At 38.7% G+C, this 7,547-nt stretch overlaps 1 pseudogene; it reads left to right on the top strand.

Annotated features, from left to right (window-relative positions):
* The first annotated feature begins 489 nt into the window (after positions 1 to 489).
* On the top strand, positions 490 to 2,947 carry LOC118525956 (malate dehydrogenase, mitochondrial pseudogene; annotated as a pseudogene).
* The last annotated feature ends 4,600 nt before the right edge of the window (positions 2,948 to 7,547 follow it).

Genomic DNA, 7,547 nt, shown 5'->3' with positions numbered 1-7,547 from the left:
TCTTGCACAATTCACAGCGCTTACCAGAGCACATACCCTCCCCAGTGTCCATCACCCAGTCACCCCATCCCTCCCACCCCACCCCCCACTCCAGCAACCCTCAGTTTGTTTCCTGAGATTAAGAATTCCTCATATCAGTGAGGTCATATGATACATGTCTTTCTCTGTTTGACTTATTTCGCTCAGCATAATACCCTCCAGTTCCATCCACGTCGTTGCAAATGGCAAGATCTCGTTCCTTTTGATGGCTGCATAATATTCCATTGTATATATATACCACATCTTCTTTACCCATTCATCTGTTGATGGACATCTTGGCTCTTTCCACAGTTTGGCTATTGTGGACATTGCTGCTATAAACATCAGGGTGCACGTACCCTTTCGGGTCCCTACTTTTGTATCTTTGGGGTAAATACCCAGTAGTGCAATTGCTGGATCGTATGGTAGCTCTATTTTCAACTTTTTGAGGAACCTCCACACTGTTTTCGAATGGCTTTAGGTATTTTAAATGATTCCAACTAATTATAAAAAAAAGGTCCATTAAAAACTCACTTGTATTTAAGATATATCAAATATATGCTTTATTTAGGTATTAGAATGGCATTGGTTGAAAGGGAAAATAAAGCAAATCTCCAGAAAATCTATCACATTTTTCTGCATAGTCAGAATGATTTGGCACTTATTGTGGGCCCAAGGTTGGTTCTCTGTCTCCTCAATAATTTTAATGTCTGAGTCAGCACTTACATGTGGTGCTTCTTAAGAAAACAGTAACTCTGAGTTTCAGTATCTACAGATATACTGCCAAAATACACTCATTTTTCTTGTGCCTCCAAAATGAGTTTTCATAGATACTTTTAAGGCTCCTAATATCATTAAAATTTCTTTCCATCTTCTCATTCCAAAATTTCTCAGTTTCAGAATCTATGTCCCTGACTCCAAAAAGAAAAAAAAAAGTTACTAAATTTAGGAATACACACTCATGGTTTCCTTAAGAGTAAACTGAATTTACAATATAATATTTAATAATAAATTACATTTTGCATGTTATCATTCTCCAGGAAACTAATGTAATGACATTTGGATATCATCACATCACTAATTCCCATTGATAAAACACAGTTCAATGGAGTTTCTCTAGCTGTGAATTTGAACAGATTCATTCACAACTTGTCATTAGTCCTCTCTGTAAGACATGCATTGACACATAAAATAAAAAAACAGCAGCTTTAAGAAGTTGTGTTTTATCTTTTTTTTTTTTTTTAAAGAGAGAGAGGGGGCAGTAGAAGGGCAGAGGGGGAGAGAGAATCCTGAAGCAGACTCCCTGCTAAGTGTAAAGCCCAAGGAAGGGCTTGATCTCATGACCCTGAGATCATGATCAGAGCTCAAACCAAGGCTGCTTAACTGACTGAGCCACCCACGTGCCCCAAGAAGTTTTATCTTTTTAACAAGTCTAACTGTAGACACAAGTGGAGTCTTGACAACAAAAGAAAATCAATAGGTATTTTTTAGATTATTTTCTCCACTTTTACATATCATATAACCACAATCATAAAACCAGAATTTAATGATTATGAAAAACCTTGAAGTCGCAGGGAAGAAATTTAAGGTAGTGGCAGCAAATGTGGTTACAGAGACAAAAGGAAATAGGAAAATAATGCCGTGTATTCACTCAATGAAAACAAATAATGTGAATAACACAACAATAACCAAATGTTTTATTTAACTTTAATGATGTCAAATTGAGAACAAGACAACTTTTATAATAGGTAAGTCTATTATACTATGATCAAACTATCTCAAAACGTATTTCTAATAAATTCCAAATTCCTCAGAAATTACTTCCTTATGTTCCATTGCAGAGTGGAGCCATGATGCCCTGTGCAGTGTAGAAGTCATTGGTGTCACCTGCCTACCACCAGCTCCTTCACCTGCATGTCTGTGCCCTTGCCTGGCCTGCCTGTGCTGCTCCCACAGCAGCTTCAGCACCTCGGCCAAGAACAATGGTAAAGGAGCTGTGCTAGAGGCTTTTGTAGGAATAGGACAGCCCCTTTCACTTCTCCTCAAGGACATCCCCTTGGTGAGCCTCCTGATCCTCTACCATATTGCTCATGCTCCCAATGGCCACAGATCGAAGCCGCATCGAGACCAAAGCAACTGTGAAAGGCTACCTTGAACCTAAGCAGCTGCCAGACTGCCTGAAAGATTGTGAGGTGGTGCTTATTCCAGTAGAAGTCCTGAGAAAACCAGGCGTGACACAGGATGATATCTGTTCAAGACCAATGCCACAGTTGTGGCTACCCTGGCTACTGCCTGTGCCCAGCATTGCCCTGAGGCCACGATCTGCACCACTTCAAATTTTATTAACTCCACCATCCCAATCACAACAGAAGTTTTCAAAAAACATGGAACATACAACTCAATCAAATCTTTGGGGTGACAACCCTGGGCATTGTCAGAGCCAACAATTACTATAGAACTGAAGGGTTTGGATCCAGTTCAAGTCAATGTTCCTGTCACTGGCGGCCATGCTGAGAAACCATCATCCCTTGACCACTCTAAAGGTGGACCTTCCCCAGGACCAGCTGACAGCTGTCATTGGGAGGATCCAGGAGGCCAGCACGGAGGTAGTGAAGGCCACAGCTGCAACAGGCTCTACCACCCTATCTGTGGCATATGCTGGAGCCCAATTTGTCTTCTCCCTTGTGGATGCGATGAATGGAAAGGAAGGAGTTGTCGAATGTTTATTAAGTCCCAAGAAATGGAGTGTCCCTATTTCTCCACACCACTACTGCTGGGGAAAACGGGCATTGAGAAGAATCTAGGCATCAGCACCATTTCCCCTTTCCCAGAGAAGATGATAACTGAAGCCATCCCTGAGCTGAAGGCGTCCATCAAAAAGGGAGAAGAGTTCGTGAAGAACAGAAACGAGAAAGCAGTTAGCGAGTAGTTGTTTCCCTAACTTATTAAGGCATCATGTCACTGTAAAGCCATATCAGACCCTTTGTGTTTCAGTTGTATTAATGATGAGTATTAATGTATTAATGTTGCTGTCCCTTCCAAATCACAGGTCCGTCTGTTGGTGCATCAATAAAAGTAGGCTTTATCTTCTTAAAATAAATAAATAAAACACACACACACACACACACACACACACAGAAAAAATAAAGAAATATTCCCATTCTACAGGCAAATTGTTGGTGAACATGAAACATAACCGAAACAGAAGCCGCACAACAAACAAGTACACACATTTATTCTACTATAGATGCACACACCTCAATGCCTCCACTACTACCCTCCCAGTCAAAAGATAAATACATTTAAAAATAGCTAGGGAGCTATGAGAGATTTCCTGGGTCAGCCACAATAACTATTAGAGAAAATGAAAGAACCCAAAGCATTTAGAGAACTCCCTTATTTCCCATAAAAGTCAAAATTCTATTTGACACATCCATGCCAAATACTCATCACTGCCAGAGTAGGAAGCACAAGGACAGCTTTACACATAGATCACACACAAATGTAGACATATTTGCTGATGTGTTCAATGGGGCCCGAAAGAGTCCCTTGCCCAAAATCTTCACTCAGTATAGCTTGTCACATGACCTGAAATTCCACTACATTTTTTTCATTCTTTTAGTGATAAAACCATTTGCTTTTAATACATTCATTATTTAAATATACAAAAATACAAATGGTAACACATTTGCTTATTTTCAGTCATGCATATCATATCATGAATGAATTTATTAACTCTTCTATGACAACCAGCTGAGGTCAAAGCCTTGCAGAAACGGTGGCCTGATCCATGTGGAGACTAGGAATAGACAGGGAAAAGATAGAGGAAGGCAGGGAAAATGGCCTAGGAAGCACAAAGGTTTTACATATTTTCTATTTTTTTTAGACAAGCTTTGATCATACTATAATGAATCGAAGAGCACTGGCCAAGAGGAGAGAACAACTTTGAAGTTCTATTTGTGTAACAGGAAAATGGGTCTAACTCTAAGAAACTGCACCTGAAGCTCTGGGGTCCTAGCTGGAATCCCAGACTCTGCAGGCACTGCTGTCCAGCACAATCACATTCGAAAAAAACTGATTACAGTTGACCCTTGAACAACATGGGTTTGAACTGCCCGGGCCCACCTATATGCCAATTTCTTTTGAAAAATGCAGTACACTACTGTAAATATATTTTCTCTTCCTTATGATTTTCTTAATGGCATTTTCTTGTGTTTAGCTTATTTTATTGTAAGAATACAGTATAAAAAAAAAACATTTTATGTTATTGGTAAGGCTTCCAGTCAACACTAGGCTATTAGTTGTTAAGTTTTGGGAGATTCAAAGTGACACATGGATTTTTGACTATGCAAGGGGTTACTACCCCTAACCCCTGCTTTAAGGGTCAACTATATTATATTGTTTCTATTCCACACAAAGACTTTGCAAATGTTGATAGAAACTCAATTCATAATCACCAATACCTGCAAAAACCTAAATGGATAAGCAACCTGTGACATATCCATACGTTGAACAATAAAAAGGAATAAACTAGGATTTGAAAAGCATCTTCAGAGAAACAGCAATGAAACTGGAAAAAGTTTTCAGACAAAAATACCCAAAGCAAAATAAAACCTTTAAACTTTTTGAAGTCTAAGAAAATAACCAGAGGCCGTACAACAAATTGAGAAATATTTATTCAAGTACCTCAGTAATAACAGAGGGAGTCTCTGACACTTAAGCCAGAGTCTGCTCCTATTTCTCCCACCTCTCTGCTGTGAAAGTTCTTTGCTACACAGGTGCTGCATTCCATAAGGAAAAGCAGCTCCCATTATCCCTCCAAACTCCAAAACTGAGATAAAGAGATTATATCCCAGGTGGTACTAAGGCTGGCTGTGGTAACTGGTGGCTCCCATCTCCCCAGCCCGGCTCTGGCTCCATGGTATAGAGTTCTGCCCAGGGTGAGCACTGCAGACAAGAGAGGCATGGAAGCCCTGCCTGAGGGAGGTGACTTTATTTGGAGAGCAATATAGAAAATCTATGTCCAGGGCCTACTGTTTGAAATGATCAGGGTCACAATGGAAACACCTTTAATGATCCCACAAGAATAAAAAATATATGTATTTTAAAGGAATACTATGGAAAACTATGTACCAACAAATTAGATAACTCATATGAAATGGACAAATGCCTAAGAATACACAATAATAGAAAATCTAAACAGACATATAAGAAATAGATATTGTTAGCATTTTTTTAAACTTCCCAAAGGAAAACTCCAGGCTCTGATGACTTCATTGGTAAATTCTGCCAAATTTTTAAAGAAGAAATAAGATCAGTTCTTCAAAAACTCTTCCAGGAAATGGAGAAGTAGTCCACAACTACTCATTCTATGTCTATGTCTAAGTAGTTCACAACTCATTCTATGAGGGAAATTTTACCCTGATACCAAAGCCAGACAAAGACAGCACAAAATAAAAAAAAATACAGACCAATATTTCTCATCAATGCAGACTCAACTATATACTACAGCACAGAAACACGCTTTATTTTTTTTATTATTTTTTAAAGATTTTATTTATTTATTTGACAGAGAGAGACAGTGAGAGAGGGAACACAAGTAGGCGGAGCGGGTGAGGGAGAAGCAGGCTTCCCGTCGAGCAGGGAGCCCGATGTGGGGCTCGATCCCAGGATGCTGGGATCACGACCTGAGCCGAAGGCAGACGCTTAACGACTGAGCCCCCCAGGTGCCCCAGAAACACACTTTAAATATAAAGACATAGATAGGTTAAACGTGAGGATAAAGGAGAAGAACAAAGTCAAACGACTGATACTACTCAACTTCAGGACTTACTATAAAGCTACAGTAACCAAGATAATGTGGTATTGACAAATATCAATGGAATGAAATAGAAGATCCAGAAATAGACTCACATAAATTTAGGCAACTGATCTTTGAAAGGAGCAAAGGTAATACAGTGGAGCAAAGATAGTCTTTTCAACAAATGATACTTGAGCAACTGGACATCCACATACCAAAAAATAGAGGGGGAGGGAGAGATGAGGAAGAGAGGGAGGGAGAGAGAGAGAGAGAAAGAAAGAAAAGAGAAATGAAAGAAAAAAGAAAAAGAGAAACCTACATATACCTTACACTTTTCACAAAATTTAACCCAAAAGGATCACAGCTCAATCATGAAGTGCAAAAATATAAATCTCCTAGAAGATAACATAGGAAAAAAATCTAGTTGACCTTGTGTGTGGCAATGACTTTTAAATACAACACCAAAGGCACGATCCATCAAAGAAATAACAGACAAGCTGGACTGCATGGAAATTTAGAACTTTTTCTCTGCAAATGACAATGCTAAGAGAATGAGAAGACAAGCCACACTGGGAAAAAAATATTTACAAAAGACGTATCTGATAAAGGGCTGTTATCCAGTATACTCAAAGATCTCTTTAAACTCAACAACAAAGAAAACAACCTGATTAAAAGAAAAATCAGAAAGACACCTGATCAAAAACCTCACTTAAGAATAAATACAAATGGGAAATAAGCATGTGAAAAGATGTTCAGCATCATGTATCATCAAGGAACTAAAAATTAAAACAACAACAAGATCCACTATAAACTTACTGGGATTACCAAATCTAAAACACTGATGACATCAAATGCTGGCAAGGATATGCAGCAACAGGAACTCTAATCCTAATGGGAATGCAAAATGGTACATTCACTTTGGAAGACAATTTGGCAGTTGCTTACAAAACTAAATAAACTCTTACCATTCAATCCAGCAACTGTGCTGCTTAGTATTTACCCAAATGCATTGGAACAAAAACCTCCATACTGAGGTTCACAGCAGTGTTTCTCATAATTGCCCAAATTTGGAATCAACCAAGATCTCCTTCAGAAGGTGAATAGATAAATAGACCGTGGTACATCCAGACAATGAAATATTATTCAGTGCTAAAAGGAAATAAGACATGGAAGAAACTTAAATGCATATTACGGAGTGAAAAAAGCCAATGTGAAAAGGGTGCATTTTGTATGTTTCCAGTTATATGCCATTCTGGAAAAGGCAAAACTATGCAATCCATAAAATTAGCAGTTGCCAGGGATTAAGAAAGATGGAAAAGTAAATAGGCAGAGCACAGATTATTTCAGGGCAGTGAAACTATTCTGTATGATACTACAATGGTGAATACATGTTATTATGTATTTGTGATAACCTATAGTATGTACAACATCAAAAGTGAACCTAATGTAAACTATGGACTTTGAGTGATAGTGATATGTCAGTGAGGGTTCACTGATTGGAAGGATGTATCACTGTGGTATTGAATGTTGACCATGAGGGAGGCTGTGCATGTGGGGGGCTCAGGAGGTATATGGGAACTCTCTGCACATTCCATTCAATTTTGCTGTAAATCTAAAACTACTCTAGATGGGTATTAAAGAGGGCACGTAGTGAATGGAGCACTGGGTGTTATATGCAAACAATGAATCATGGACCACTACATCAAAAACTAATGATGTAATGTATGGT

Source organism: Halichoerus grypus, chromosome 8 (assembly GCF_964656455.1).
Source record: "Halichoerus grypus chromosome 8, mHalGry1.hap1.1, whole genome shotgun sequence".
Taxonomy (NCBI): domain Eukaryota; kingdom Metazoa; phylum Chordata; class Mammalia; order Carnivora; family Phocidae; genus Halichoerus; species Halichoerus grypus.
The sequence above is the reverse complement of the archived record's forward strand: the minus strand, read 5'-3'. Positions and strand labels throughout refer to the sequence as shown.